Source organism: Pipistrellus hanaki (assembly GCF_964339955.1).
Source record: "Pipistrellus hanaki genome assembly, chromosome: 2".
NCBI lineage: Eukaryota > Metazoa > Chordata > Mammalia > Chiroptera > Vespertilionidae > Pipistrellus > Pipistrellus hanaki.
In genome coordinates this window covers 115,053,125-115,066,906 of record NC_140504.1, presented here as the reverse complement: position 1 = coordinate 115,066,906, position 13,782 = coordinate 115,053,125, and the positions used below count along the sequence as shown (strand labels likewise).

The 13,782-nt window shown below is 38.7% G+C and overlaps 1 protein-coding gene across 3 annotated transcripts in view; it reads left to right on the top strand.

The window, feature by feature from the left end:
• LYRM4 (LYR motif containing 4) overlaps positions 1–13,782 on the top strand; it is a 110,942-nt gene that overhangs the window by 9,371 nt on the left and 87,789 nt on the right. The window lies entirely within an intron of this gene.

Below are 13,782 nucleotides of genomic sequence, written 5' to 3'. Positions count from 1 at the left end.
TCGTACTAGTAACATGTACAGCCATCTACTGGAAATAAAGTTATTTCCTTAGTAATTAACTTTAATCCACAGTCACTTGAAAAACTTCACAATTTTAGGCATATAATTACCACAGGGGATTGTTTCCTTGCATCTTTCTAACCCTAGGGAATAAGAGGGAATGTAGTGTTTATTTTTACTATGTCCTCCATTTTTTCTTCTTTAAGAATGGAGAAAAGAGTTATTACTTTTCGGTGCAGCCTGCTTTCATTTTGCAGTTCCTTGGTATTTTCATCTGCCAGCCTAAAGCCAAAATATTTTTTTGTTTTGTTAATCCTCACCTAAGGATATTTTTTCCACTGATTTTTGAGAGAGAGACAGAAACAGACCAGAGAGAGGTTGCCTCCCACACACACCTCCACAGGGGCCAGGGATTGATCCTGCATCCCAGGTTCTCAGTTTATTGTCACTCATTCTCGTTAATAAGCAGTGAACCAAACCCAAAACCGTCAGGTGTGGGAGCCAGTGCTCTAACCAGTTAGTAGCACCATCCAGGGCCTGAAGAAAAATTTGTTTAGATATTAGAACCTAAGAAAAGAGAAGCTGATTGATTTCTTTTCTGATCCCTAAGTCTTTGACGTGTAAAGGAGAATGGGAACTGTGAACAGCAAGATTAGAAACCAGCATTCTGTGCAGCCACACAGATCTCTGGTCCTGAATGTCTGCCTCCTTGATGGAGCAGTGTGGATGAAAGCAAACTCAAGGAAAAGGTAGAACACCTGGTCCAGTGTGGAGAGAGCAGATAGACAAACTTAGCAGAATTTTCCCTTGAAAGGTTTGCTGTTCCAAGGACTTAAAGTAGAAATCCTGACATATCCATATATTGGTGTGTTTTTTTTTAAATATATATTTTATTGATTTTTTACAGAGAGGAAGAGAGAGGGATAGAGAGTTAGAAACATCGATGAGAGAGAATCATCGACCAGCTGCCTCTTGCACACCCCCTACTGGGGATGTGCCCGCAACCAAGGTGCATGCCCTTGACTGGAATCGAACATCGGACCTTTCAGTCCTCAGGCCGACGCTCTATCCACTGAGCCAAACTGGTTTCGGCCATATATTGGTTTTTTATACTCCCTGTCCTGTAGCTTCAAAGTACAGGTCAGAATTTGGACTCAGTAATTTGAACTCCCAGATCATTAATTTTATTTTCCTGAAAGTCCTTCCTTTCCCTTGCCTGCTCATGTCAGTACCACTACTGAGGACATACAGAATTGGCTGTGAGAGGGGGAAGCCCCTGGATTCCTTCCCAGGATACCGTGGCTCCCAGCTAATATCTTCTTTTGTGTTTCATAAGTAAATATTTTGTATTGTATCTGTTTGTCCTGAGGCTATATTATCATACAGGGTGCAGTTTTATAAAATGAAAATAAATTATCTTGGGCACAGGCTATATAAAATATCAGCAGAGGGGTGGGAGCAATGTTAATGAAAAATAATATACCTACAAATTAATAGTAAGGGGAGAGAGAGGAAAGATGGGAAGTAGCATTTTATTTGAGGGAAGTAAAATAATCAAGAAGATGAACAGAAAACCTGGGAAAGGTCATGGGTCCTTTGGAGAGGTTTTCAGCATTAGAATTCAGGTCAGGCTAGCTTTGGCAGAGCTGAGTTGACTACCTAAAGGTGATCTTTCCAAGGAAAGTGCGATGGTGTGATCATTTGGCCCAAGGCTACTTTATGGCCCCATTTACGCTCATGGAAGGAAACATCCCTGGACCACAGGCCTCCGATTCTTCCTGATCAGTCAGAATTCAAGCTACAGACGTGTGAGCTCCCCACTGTGGTCATTGCTTCCCTCCCATGCTCTCTGCTCATTCTCTTCTTCTCCATGTCTGCGTGCACTAGAATGACAGCTGAGGGCCTATGCAAAGGGCACATCATAGGACAGGAAACTAGATTCAATAGGAAGGCATTGTTACCCTATAGCCCTAAGCACCAGTATGACTTGTGTTGTTTGGAATGTGGCGGATCCCCTGACAGCCTCATGGAAGGGTAGGAATCGTCTACACACCCTCTCCACTGTCAGCTTCTGCTTATTCCTCAGTCTACTGCAGTCTGGCTTGCCAAAATCTTTCTTTTACTTTTTTGTGTTGTTATTTGCCATGTCTTCAGCTTTTGGCAAACGATCTTTCTTTCCTCCCCAACGTGTAGGACACAACTGTCTCCTGTTCTCCCCTCTTGCTGACACTCCTCTGCCTCTTCCTTCAGTCTGAGAGGCCCCATATTTTACATCATCACGTGCTCTTCCTATTTGCACTCATCTGTAGTGGTTTCAACTCTGTGTGCTCTCATGACTCACCTCAGTCTATCCTTTCTGCTAGCCTGCAAACCCTTCTTTCCACGGCTCTTCATTTTCTGGGTATGCTACCAACTTGAGTGTGTCTGACCTAAAACTCTGCATCCCTCCCTACCCAGTTCCAGCAAACATGGCTCTCATGCATTTTCTTTTTCTCCTTTACCCATAGCCATTTGTTCTTCTTGCCCAACTGATTCTTTCACATGTTTATTTCTCTGACCAGGAGAAACTGTGTGTCTCCACAGTGATGGTCTTTGTTAGCTATCACCAATTTTTGTCTAGATTTTATAACAGCCTTCTACTGACCTCTCTGAAGTCTTAGTTCTACCAAATATCAGTCTTGTTGCCACTAGAATGATTTTCCTAAATCTGATTGTGCCACTCTCTGAAATAAGGCATTTAAAAGTAGACAAAGGCTTAACAGAAGCCGAATTTTAGAAGCTAAAAGTTGTGGAGAAAATTTGACTAGGTAAAATTGAAAAGAATAAATGCTGAATAAGAGCCCAATAAATATAAGCCATTGTGTATATATATGAAATTTGTTAAATTTGCTTGTATTTTTGGGTATTCAAATAGATTAATTTTCTGCTGGTGGAAATATTGAGAATTGACCTTGAGTCAAAATTTGTATTTGCTTCCTATCATGTAGATAGGAAAGTAAACAGGATCATAAAATTAACATTTTATTGTTTTTCAAAGATATGTATTCACTTTGCTACTCTAACTGAATTAAATTACTGTTAGTTATTTGTTTATATAAGGAGAGGGAAAAACGACAAGTCAACCTAACTGAGTAAAATATGGATTATTTACAAGGCTCTTGCATTTTCTCTTATTTAAATTCCTATGAATTTAGTAAGTATCTTGCGCATTATGAGTTTGGGTCATCAATAATGCCTTTTTACACACAAATCCTCTAATAAGAAAAAATATTTTTTAACATGAATATAGAATTACCCTTCAGAACTTATATTGAATGATAGTAATTTCTATTTAAACACTATTATTTATTGAGCTGGCCTGGGAAACTTACCATTTTGTTACAAATTTGTAATTACTGATTAAGAAATTTTGAAGCTCCATGCTTTCTCAAATAAACTAAAAACAAGCGTTTATTTTTATTCATAACTTATTTTAATATGTTTTTATCCAGTGAATCAGGATTTACATGAGAAAAATCAGGAAAATTAGGATAGAAAAACCAAGATGAGTCCTGTAATGAGGTCAGCAAGCAAATTGAGTGCTTAGAAGAGAGGGCATTTGGCAACCAAACAGCCATAGATCTGGCTCTAAGCTTCCCGGTAGCCTATGCAAAGAGAGAACATGATTAGTTATATGGTCACAGTGTGCATAATATAAAAACAGGCAGTTGCTTGAAAGGGCAACACCTCAGCATAAATACAACCACTTTCAAAGGGTAGTTTCTTCTGGTATCTCACAATTTTTTTTAAATGTACTTTATTGATTTTTTTACAGAGAGGAAGAGAGAGGGATGGAGAGTTAGAAACATCAATGAGAGAGAAACATTGATCAGCTGCCTCCTGCGCACCTCCCACTGGGGATTTGCCCACAGCCAAGGTACATGCCCTTGACCAGAATCAAACCTGGGACCCTTCAGTCCTCAGGCTGACGCCCTATCCACTGAGCCAAACCAGTTAGGGCATACAATCTTTTCTAATTATGACAATAACAAGCCCAGAGTGAATAAAGCAGTTCTATAAAAGACTTGCATTACCTCATTTCGGGTCCCTGGTGCAACCACAGACAGGGTTTGTAGGGGTGTCGAACTCAATCAGAGAAGGGGCCAAAATCTAAAATCCAGCCTAAATCGCGGGCCGAATGGTTTACTGAACAGTCATAAACTGACAATGTCATAAACTGACAGTGGAGTGCAGTGATGACAGCGAGGTGCGGGTCACATTTCAAGGCCTGGCGGGCTGCATTTGGCCCGCAGGCCTTGTGTTTGACACATGTGGTTTAGAGTATGCAGAGGAATGATAGAAGGCTTGCCTTTTAGTCAATCTTCCATAAATAATACCTATTTCACAGAGTTTTGATACATTTTGAACAGTAGAGGATGTAAAGTTATATTCCCAGACAAGATATAGACTGGGTAGAAAGCGAAAGCCTTATCGTTACCTGGCGGGATTTACAATGGAATGAACTAGCACCCTCCAGTTCTGAGTTTTTTAAGGGGCTGTTATGACATACCATCTGTTCTAAACAAAATAACTTTAAGATGAGACATTGAAATAAATTTCTTTTGAAATGAACACCTATGAAACTAAATTAGTTTATTCTATAGGGTTAGTTTGAACTGTGAGCCACTTGTATGCCAAAAATTAAGGCTTTAGTTTCAGAAAATTTTATCCTAAAATAATATTTAAAATAATATTTTGAGCTCAAAGCCATTATTTATTAAGATCTCTTCTTGTTTGTTTATACATCAATGTCTGCATACAGGAAAAATGGCTTTCCCTCTATGCTCCAGGGAAGAGAGAAAATTTGACCATACTTTTGTTCTTTACAAGTAGGCACAGTTTTGTTGACATAGTTGCCCTCAGAAAGGTAAAGTTTTGCATTTACATAGTGGTAACATTTTTTTTCTTTTTTGAAGTCTATGTATTACACGTACTAGTAATCTCAAAAGTAGTGAGAACATTTTATATTATCAGTATTTTTCAGTGGAAGGCAGTCAGTAAACACATTTTTTGCTGATGAAACTACTTTATAAATACTAATACAACAGATTATTTTTCTATAAAATATTCAAAGTAACTTACCTCTACATACTTAGTGTTTGTTGCAGGAGTAGAATTGTGATGATCAGTTGTGTGTTCAAATATATTAAATGTCTAACAGTAAATATTGAAATATACTATGCTAATTACTATGAGAAACAAAAATATAAACATGTAGTTAGTATACAGTTATTAGCATATGTGTAAATTAGTTTCAGAACTATCTGATAATTTGCTACAATGATCATTAAATGAATAGTGAAGAAAAGATATAAACATATAGTTAGTAAATGAAAGATCAAAATAATATCTGAAATTTCTTATAAGGTTAAAAAAATCATGATACTAGACCTATCAGGGGATTACTTTGTAAATTATATAAATGTCTAATTACTGTGCTGTCTACCTAAAATTAGTATAGCATTGGCTGTCATCTCTAATTGAAAAAATAATAAGTTAATGACTATCATTTTAGTCTGTTGATGTATATAATTCTGGCTAAGTGTAATTGAATTTTTATTTCTGTTGGAATAGAAATCTTACATTTACCATTGGGTCATAGGTTTTATGGGAGTCATTTACTTGTTTTCTAATTTAATAAAATTTTCAATTCACCAGTAGCCACAGAGCACAAAATGTAGGATGGCCTGTGGGGAAGTAAAGATAAACAGATTTCAGCTTCCTGTCTTGGAAAGATGAAGAACCTAGAAGGCCTGTGTATTAATTCTAGTGTATAAGACAGTGCAAAGGGGGAGTGCCAGAAACAGTGCCGCAGGAGCCTGAAGTATGAAGACAGCTTGGGACAGGGCCATTGTGAATTGGTTGGATATGTTCCTTAGAGGGAACTAAATTTTGTTTGTGAGATATAATACTTAAAGCACAACTTTACTGCAAAGGGTGTTATTGGGAGTGGGCAGAGATTCAGAATGAACTTAGGTGCCTAACATTTTTCTTCTCACATTTCAGGGTTCCTTCACTGCAAATATTCTTTGTAAATCTTCCCAAGAGAATACTAGCATTTTCACATAACGCATATGGTAAATGCTGGTCCACATGTCAAATCAGATTTTCAACTACTTTAGGCTCTTGAAAGCACAGCTAGGCTTTTGGAAGGCCCCTCACACATCTGCCAAGTTGTCCATTTTCCACCAGCCAATGTTGATCATATACATGAGACCTCCTTATTTCTAGGAAACACACATTTACAGAAGAATGCAGTAAGGAGAGCTTCCTGACTAGACCTCAGTATATGGAACATGAGCTGAGAGAATAGGGCTTCTCTTTCTGTGTTAAGTCATTTTGGTAACTACAGTTTATCTCACTTTGTGTGCCTTTCACTGCAAAGTGGACATTTTAAAATTTAAGTAGGTTGTTAAAGAAGATGGAAGCCTTTTAACCTAGTCTGCCCTGCATTATCATGATTACTAAATACCTACTGTGAATGTGCCATTTGTTTATTCTGGACAGAGCTTATTGGATCATGGAATTGCAAACAATGCTTAGGCCAAATGCCTTCTTGTTCTGAGCATGGATGTATATTGAAAAGCTGCCTTGGATTTAGGTCCAATAATAAAGTTTCAGTAAACTCAAGATGAAAGGGTGTTGGAGATTTCTGATCCCTGAAGTTTTTTGTGCTAAAATATAAGTAGTGGTGGTGAGTAAAGCTTTTTGTAATTTACCAGTTAGCCCTTGTAGCTACACAGTTATCCTAATTGTCCAAAGAGCAGCAGTTGCTGGGACCTTGGACCTAAGCGATTAGAATATCACATTTCAAAAGAAAAAAAATGTACTGAGATATAGTGAAAAGTTTTATTAGCAAGGCAGTACATTCCACTTCTGTGCCCTGGTTTCTGCCAATTAAATGGCACTACGTTGCCTGTCTTTTCCATGTCTTCCAACCAAGGCAAGTTGTTTTCTACACAATAGGAAGAAGTGTGCAGAAATGTCCCCACCTTTGAGAAATATCTGTATCTCAGGAGAATTTCCTGGAGCTGGGCTGCCCAGTGAGGCAAACAGTTTTGGCACAAGAGCCCATGTAGTGACTCAGACACGGAAGGTGACAGAGACAGCCCATGGCCAGGCTCCTTCAGCTGCAGTGTGCCCAAAGGGGAGAAGTGTGGTGTGCCCGCAGGTGAAGATTCCCACTGATGGTCCTATGGCAGAAGGAGGAGAGTTACATTTATATTAATCATCAGAGTTTATTTTAAGATTTCGTTTTTTATTGATTTTAAGAAATATATTTTGTTGTTTTTCTGGCAGATATGTGCAAAGTGTTGTTCTAACAGTAGTCAGTCAGAATTAGTATGGAAACATGTATGATAAACAGTAGCAGAATTTGTAAATTCAAAACTTTGCTCAGCCCTAACTGGTTTGGCTCACTGGATAGAGCATTGGCCTGTGGACTGAAGGGTCCTGGGTTTGATTCTGGTCAAGGGCACATGTCTGAGTTGTGGGTTCAATCCCCAGTAGGGGGTGTGCAGGAGGCAGCCGATCAATTATACTTTCTCATCATTGATGTTTCTATCTCTCTCCCTTCCTCTCTGAAATCAATGAAATTATTTTTTTTTAAAGTTTGCTCAATTTTCTTCAGCCTTTAAGTCTTCAAGTTCTTATAAAATCTTAACTCCCAAACACCTAGATGATTCACAGAGATGTTATGGGAATAAATTTTGTAATGCTTGGAAATATTTTTACCATCTTGGAAGAATGACACAATAACAAGTTATGTGTATTATAAATGGCCAAGCAAATAAACATTGTTTTAAACCAATACAGCACTGAGATAAAAATAACTATCTATTTATTATAGTGCCTAATATTCCTTGCCTCTCGCTGCTTATGACAGCCCAGGAGATACAGAGGTTAATTGCATTTTTAAATTCATAGAATTTTAGACTTGACAAGACTTTAGAGAGGCCTCTTTTGTATGAAAGGCAAAATTAAAGCTCTTCAAAGGGGTAAAGGGCTACCAGAGTTTGTCAGTAAATCTAGGGATGTAATTAATATGTTCATTTGCATAAATTTACATATAGAGTTCAGAATCCAGTAACTCCAAGTTGGCAAAATAAAGTTAGCTTATGGGCTTCCTTGTCCTGGATTCAATCCAGTATTCAGGGATTGAGGGAACAAAGATCCTGCTTGTCCTTTGCTGTCCTTTCAACGACTGAATACTCTGAAAGTTCAGCAAGATTTTGACTAGATGTTGCAACACCAATTCCAGGCCCTTTGGCCTTTTTTATTTAACTCCTCTGTTTTCTGGTCTTTTTATGGCTGAGTGAGGTTACTGTATACCTGAAACATATTCATGTAAATTTCCCCCCCCCCCCCCCCCCCCCGCTTGAATAACCTAGCAGATATTCTGCTATACAGCGAGGGAAAATTGCTCTTTTTGGGGGAAAGGGAGAGAGAAAATTATGTGAATTATCCTTTAAAAAATCTTGTTCACAAGCTAGGTGACTTATCTCTGTCCCCTGTCTTCTTTCCTGAATTGTTCATTTATTCCTACTGGTTACTAATGGCAGGAGAAAATGATAAAAACAAAAGGCATTTTATTTGACTGCTTTTTAGCATTACTAATATAAAATTTTAATGCAGAAATTTAAGTTTAGTGACCAAGAAGAATTTCTATTGTTTGTGCTTTGTTTTCTCGCATAAAGTGGAAAATGCAGAATTAATTGAATGTCCTACCATAAATTTTGATTCATTTAAAGGTCATGTTTTGGATTGGCTAGTTCACACTATAATTTTAAAATACAATTTAAAAAATTATATTCTCTAACCGAACTTTTAACTCTTATTACATGATAAAAGCTTGAACTTGCTTTTTTGATACTAGATCAAGCTCATTTCTGTTAACTTGGTAGGGGAAAGAAGTCAGAAAATTCCATCCCTGCACACAGAGTCTTTATGTCACAGTGATTTTTTTTTTTTTTTTTTTTTTTTTTTTTTTTTTTTTTTTTTTTTAGTTTTTGGTGTGTTTTTTTATTGATTTTTTTTTTGTTTTTTTATTGATTTCAGAGAGAAAAAAAGAAGAGGGAGAGAGATACCTTGTTTTCCCAAAAATAAGACAGTGTCTTATATTAATTTTTTCTCCCAAGGTTGCGCTAAGTCTTATTTTCAGGGAATGTCTTATCTTTCCATGCGCTAGGTCTTTTATTTTCGGAGGATGTCTTATTTTCCGGGAAATAAGGTAGAAACATCAGTAATGAAACTGAATCACTGATTTGCTGCCTCCTACATGCTCCCCACCGGGGATCAAGTTTGCAACCCAGTCAGGTACCCTTGACTGTAATCAAACCTGGGACCCTTCAGTCCCAGGGCCAATGCTTTATCTACTAAGCCAACCCGGCTAGGGCTTCACAGTGATATTTTTAATAGAAATAAACCAATCCATAAGAAAAGGCTATGTAAATGTGATGACAATTAATACTTTAGTACGATTATGTTTTCTTCCTTACAAGAGTAGTTTGTAAGACTACAAATGAAGGATGTGTTCATCTTTTAGTCCAGGAATATATGAGGAGAGGAGTGTGGATCTGAGCCATGGCCACCAACTCTGAGGTTCCAGCTTGCAGTGTGCTGCACTGTTTAAAAGGCATTTCTAAACCCAGACAAAAGAGCAGCCAAGATCTCACCACTGCTTGATCTGTATGCCTCACTTCAAAAGAGCTAGATGTTTTATATGTGGCCTTTCTTTGATAAATTGGTTTACACTTTGAAAAATCTTGTTTGCAACAAAATGTCTATGGCTATGAGGATAGATCCAAGTGGTAATTAGAAGTTTAATTGTATTGAATTATAGGTTAAGGATCTTAAATGTATTTAAGCACCAAAAAGGAATCCTAGACAGAAATGCTCCTGAATTTTTCCCATAGGGCCTAAGGGGAGCATCCACTACAGGATGCTTATGCCTTGCTTTATGTTATTTTATTAGTTATGTTTTTCTTTTTACAACACTATTACTTTTTTTAAATCCCTGTAGAACTTTACCAAAAATCTGTAGTTATATAAAACTAGAGGCCCGGTGCACAAAATTAGTGCAGGGGTTAGTCTCCCTCAGCCCAGCGTGCACCCTCTCCAATCTAGGACCCCTTGAGGGATATCCAACTGCTCATCAGGATTGGACTAAACAGACAGACAGACATCCTTCTCACAATCTAGGACTGCTGGCTCCCAACTGCTTGCCTGCCTGCCTTCCTGATTGCCCCTAACCGCTTTTGCTGCCAGCCTGATCACCCCCTAACCACCCCGCTGCCAGCCTAATTTATGCCTAACTGCTCCCCTGCCAGCCTGATTGCTCCTAACTACCCTCCTCTGCAGGCCTGATAACCCCCAACTGCTCTCCCCTGCAGGTCTGAGTCCTCCTCAACTGCCCTTCCCTGCAGGCCAGTCACCCCCAACTTCCCTCCTCTGCCGGCCTGGCCACCCCTAACTGCTCTCCCCTGCAGGCTTGATCACCCCCAACTGCCCTCCCTTGCAGGTCTGTTCCCTTTCAACTGCCCTCGCCTGCTGGCCATCTTGTGGCAGCCATCTTGTGTCCACATGGAGGCAGGATCTTTGACCACGTGGGTCAACCATCTTATGTGTTAGAGTGATGGTCAATCTGCATATTACTCTTATTAGATAGCATAGAGGCCTGGTGCACTGGTAGGAGCCAGCTGGTTTGCCCTGAAGAGTGTCCCGGATCAGGGTAGGAGTTTCCTTGGGGCGTGGGGCAGCCTAGGCGAGGGGCCCAGGCGGCCCCACGTCTTCTGGCAACCCAAGCAGAGGACCTGGTATCTGGGATTTATTTATCTTCTGTAATTGAAACTTTGTAACCTTGAATGGAGCCAAACCTCCTGCTTGCTCTGTGGCTATAGCCATTTTTGTTGGGATTTATTTATCTTCTATAATTGTAAATTTGTAGCCTTGAGCGCAGACCAAGACAGGCCAGGGCTGCGGAAGCTTGGCTTCCTCCATCACTGGGGAAAACTCAAGCCTCCTGCTCTCTCCAGCTCCATGGCTGCCACCATTTTTGTTGGGATTTATTTATCTTCTATAATTGAAACTTTGTAGCCTTGAGTGGAGGCCTGGGCCTGCCAGAGCGGGCAGAAAGCTTGGCTTCCTCCATCACCAGGGAAACCCAAGCCTCCTGCTCACTCTGTGGCCGGCCTTATTTGGGTTAATTTGCATACTCGCTCCTGATTATCTGGTGCTCATGGATTGTGGGTGTAGCAGAGTGGTGGTTAATTTGCATATTACTCTTTTATTAGATGGATGTCCTTTGTCTCTCACTATAGCCTTCATTTTAAAGTCCATTTTGTCAGATATAAGTATTGCTATCTCAACTTTTTGTTTGGTTTCATTTGCATAAAATATTTTCCATCATTTACTTTTAGTCAGTGTGTGTCTTTGCATCTAAAGTGTGTCTCTTATAAACAGCATGAGTCTTGTGTTTTTCTGCATGCAGCCATTCTCTGTCTTCTGATTAGAGCATTTAATCCAATTACATTTAACATAATTGTTGATAGGTATGTAGTTACTGCCATTTTGAAATTCATATTTTTTATCTGTTTTTCTTCTTCTAAAAGATGTCCCTGTAACATTTTTAAGAATATTGGTTTGGTGGTGATAAGCTCTATCTTAAGCTATTTTCTAATTTTCTTAAATTTTGGAAGAACTTAGGTCTTTATAATGTAAGCCATACTGCCTTTTTTTCTGCAGTAGCTATTCTTGGCTAGTCACTAGTTTTTAGAAAAAATGAAGTTAGTAATGACCACTATTGTCCATTTTATTTTTCCAAATAGCCCATGCAGCATCCTGAATAAAGAATTGTAACAATAGATTATTCCCTGCAGTTAATCTCAAATATAAAATCAGTCTGCATATTAAACAGAATATTAGGTTTAAATTATTTTGTCCCTTCTCTGCTCCCATCACCTCCAAAAAAGAAATTATTCTGGAAGAGGTGTGTGTGGGTGTGAGGAAGAATGATATTGTATCATATAAATAACCATTATGCTGTGTAAGAAAGTACACAAAAATTGATTTTAGCTTACCTACCTACCATCTAAAATCTTATTAGATTAGAAGCTATACATGACAAAAACTTATATGTAATATGTTTATTAGTAAAGACCTCCCATATAAGTGAATGTTATAAAGTGTCTGCTAGTACAGGGATCCCATTTCTAGTCATTGTCACTTTCAGAGTGAGAGAAAAAAAACTCCTCTACAAATTCTCCAGTTTGTTCAGGTAAGATTAAGATGAAAGTCTTTGACAGTGGCTTATATCTTAAAAATGCAAGTTCCTAAACTATCTTCCTTTCTTCTTTATGGTTCTTAATATTGCAAGATTTTAGTTTACTTGCTTTTAAATGCAAATAGACCTGATAAGTGAATTATTAATTAAAAGTTTCTTTTTAATTTAGAAAAATTTATCTAAAACAAATTAGTCCTCTTTAAAATATGGTTCCCCAGTAAATTGTATCCATTTCTCAACATCCCAGCTCCCAAGGAAATTATATTTTCCTTCTCTCGATTTTTTTGACTCTATTTCCATTCTTCTGTGTCTAAATGTTACTAATAGTTTCCCATGGATTTCTTTTTTAATATATTTGTATTGATTTCAGGGAGGAAGGGAGAGGGAGATGGAGAGATAAAAAAGACATCCATAATGAGAGAGAATCATTGTTTGGCTGCCTCCTGCATGCCCACACTGGGGATCGAACCTGCAATCCAGGCATGTGCCCTGAGAGGGAACTCCTGGTTCAGAGGTCAACACTCAACCACTAAGCCATGCCAGCTGGGCGTGGCATGGATTCCTTACCTGATGTACAAAGTTAGGAACAATATGAGATGCTACAGAAAATACAGAAAATTGTGTCTGATATGTTTGACATGGGCTGCTTCTCCTTAGCCTTGTCTTTAATCTGGTACCAATGAGTGGGCCCAGGGGTGAAGGCCATGGCCCTTTGAGTGTGAGAGTATACTAGGTTAAGGACTCTTGACTTAGCAGCAGTGATAATTATCCAGGCCCATCTACCCTCTATCACACTCCCTGATATCACAGTGATGTAAGGGGAGGCAGATACTAATTACAGTAAAGTATACCAAGAAGAAAGAGGAACAGTTTTCATTTATTGAGTCTTTTTCTTGTTCCAGGATCTCTTTCAGATTCAAACACTCATTATAAAGCTTACTCTCTCCTCCCCCAGCACCTCTTTGAGGTAGGCAGGATTGTACCTGTCTGACAGAGAGAAAACATCAGTTATGTTAAGAAGGTTGGCCAGTTTCACACAAGCAGGGAGCTAGAGCAAGAATTTAAACCTAAACCTGTCTGATTTGAAAGCCTTTTTCTTGAATTGCTGTCCTATATTGCATGTAATTTATATGAGGGGAGGAGAGTGTTAGGCGTGTGGATGTATGTGCGTATGTGTGCAATCTGCACTCTGGACCGAGGTAAGATCCTGATGTGGCTGTTAAATTACACAAGAGGAAGAAACAGCCAAAACTTGGGACAATATTGTAGAGCTGCTCTGAATCTGACTTACATCACTGCCTTGGTGCATTCATATGTGGTACATCATTTCCCCCTCTTAGTTTTTGCTTTGTCTCGGTACATTAAAGGTTCAATTCTCCATGTATATGGAGGGTAGCCACATGTGAATAACTCTATAAGGAATCGGCAATCTAAAGAGCATTTCAGTAGCAGTTTGCCATTTA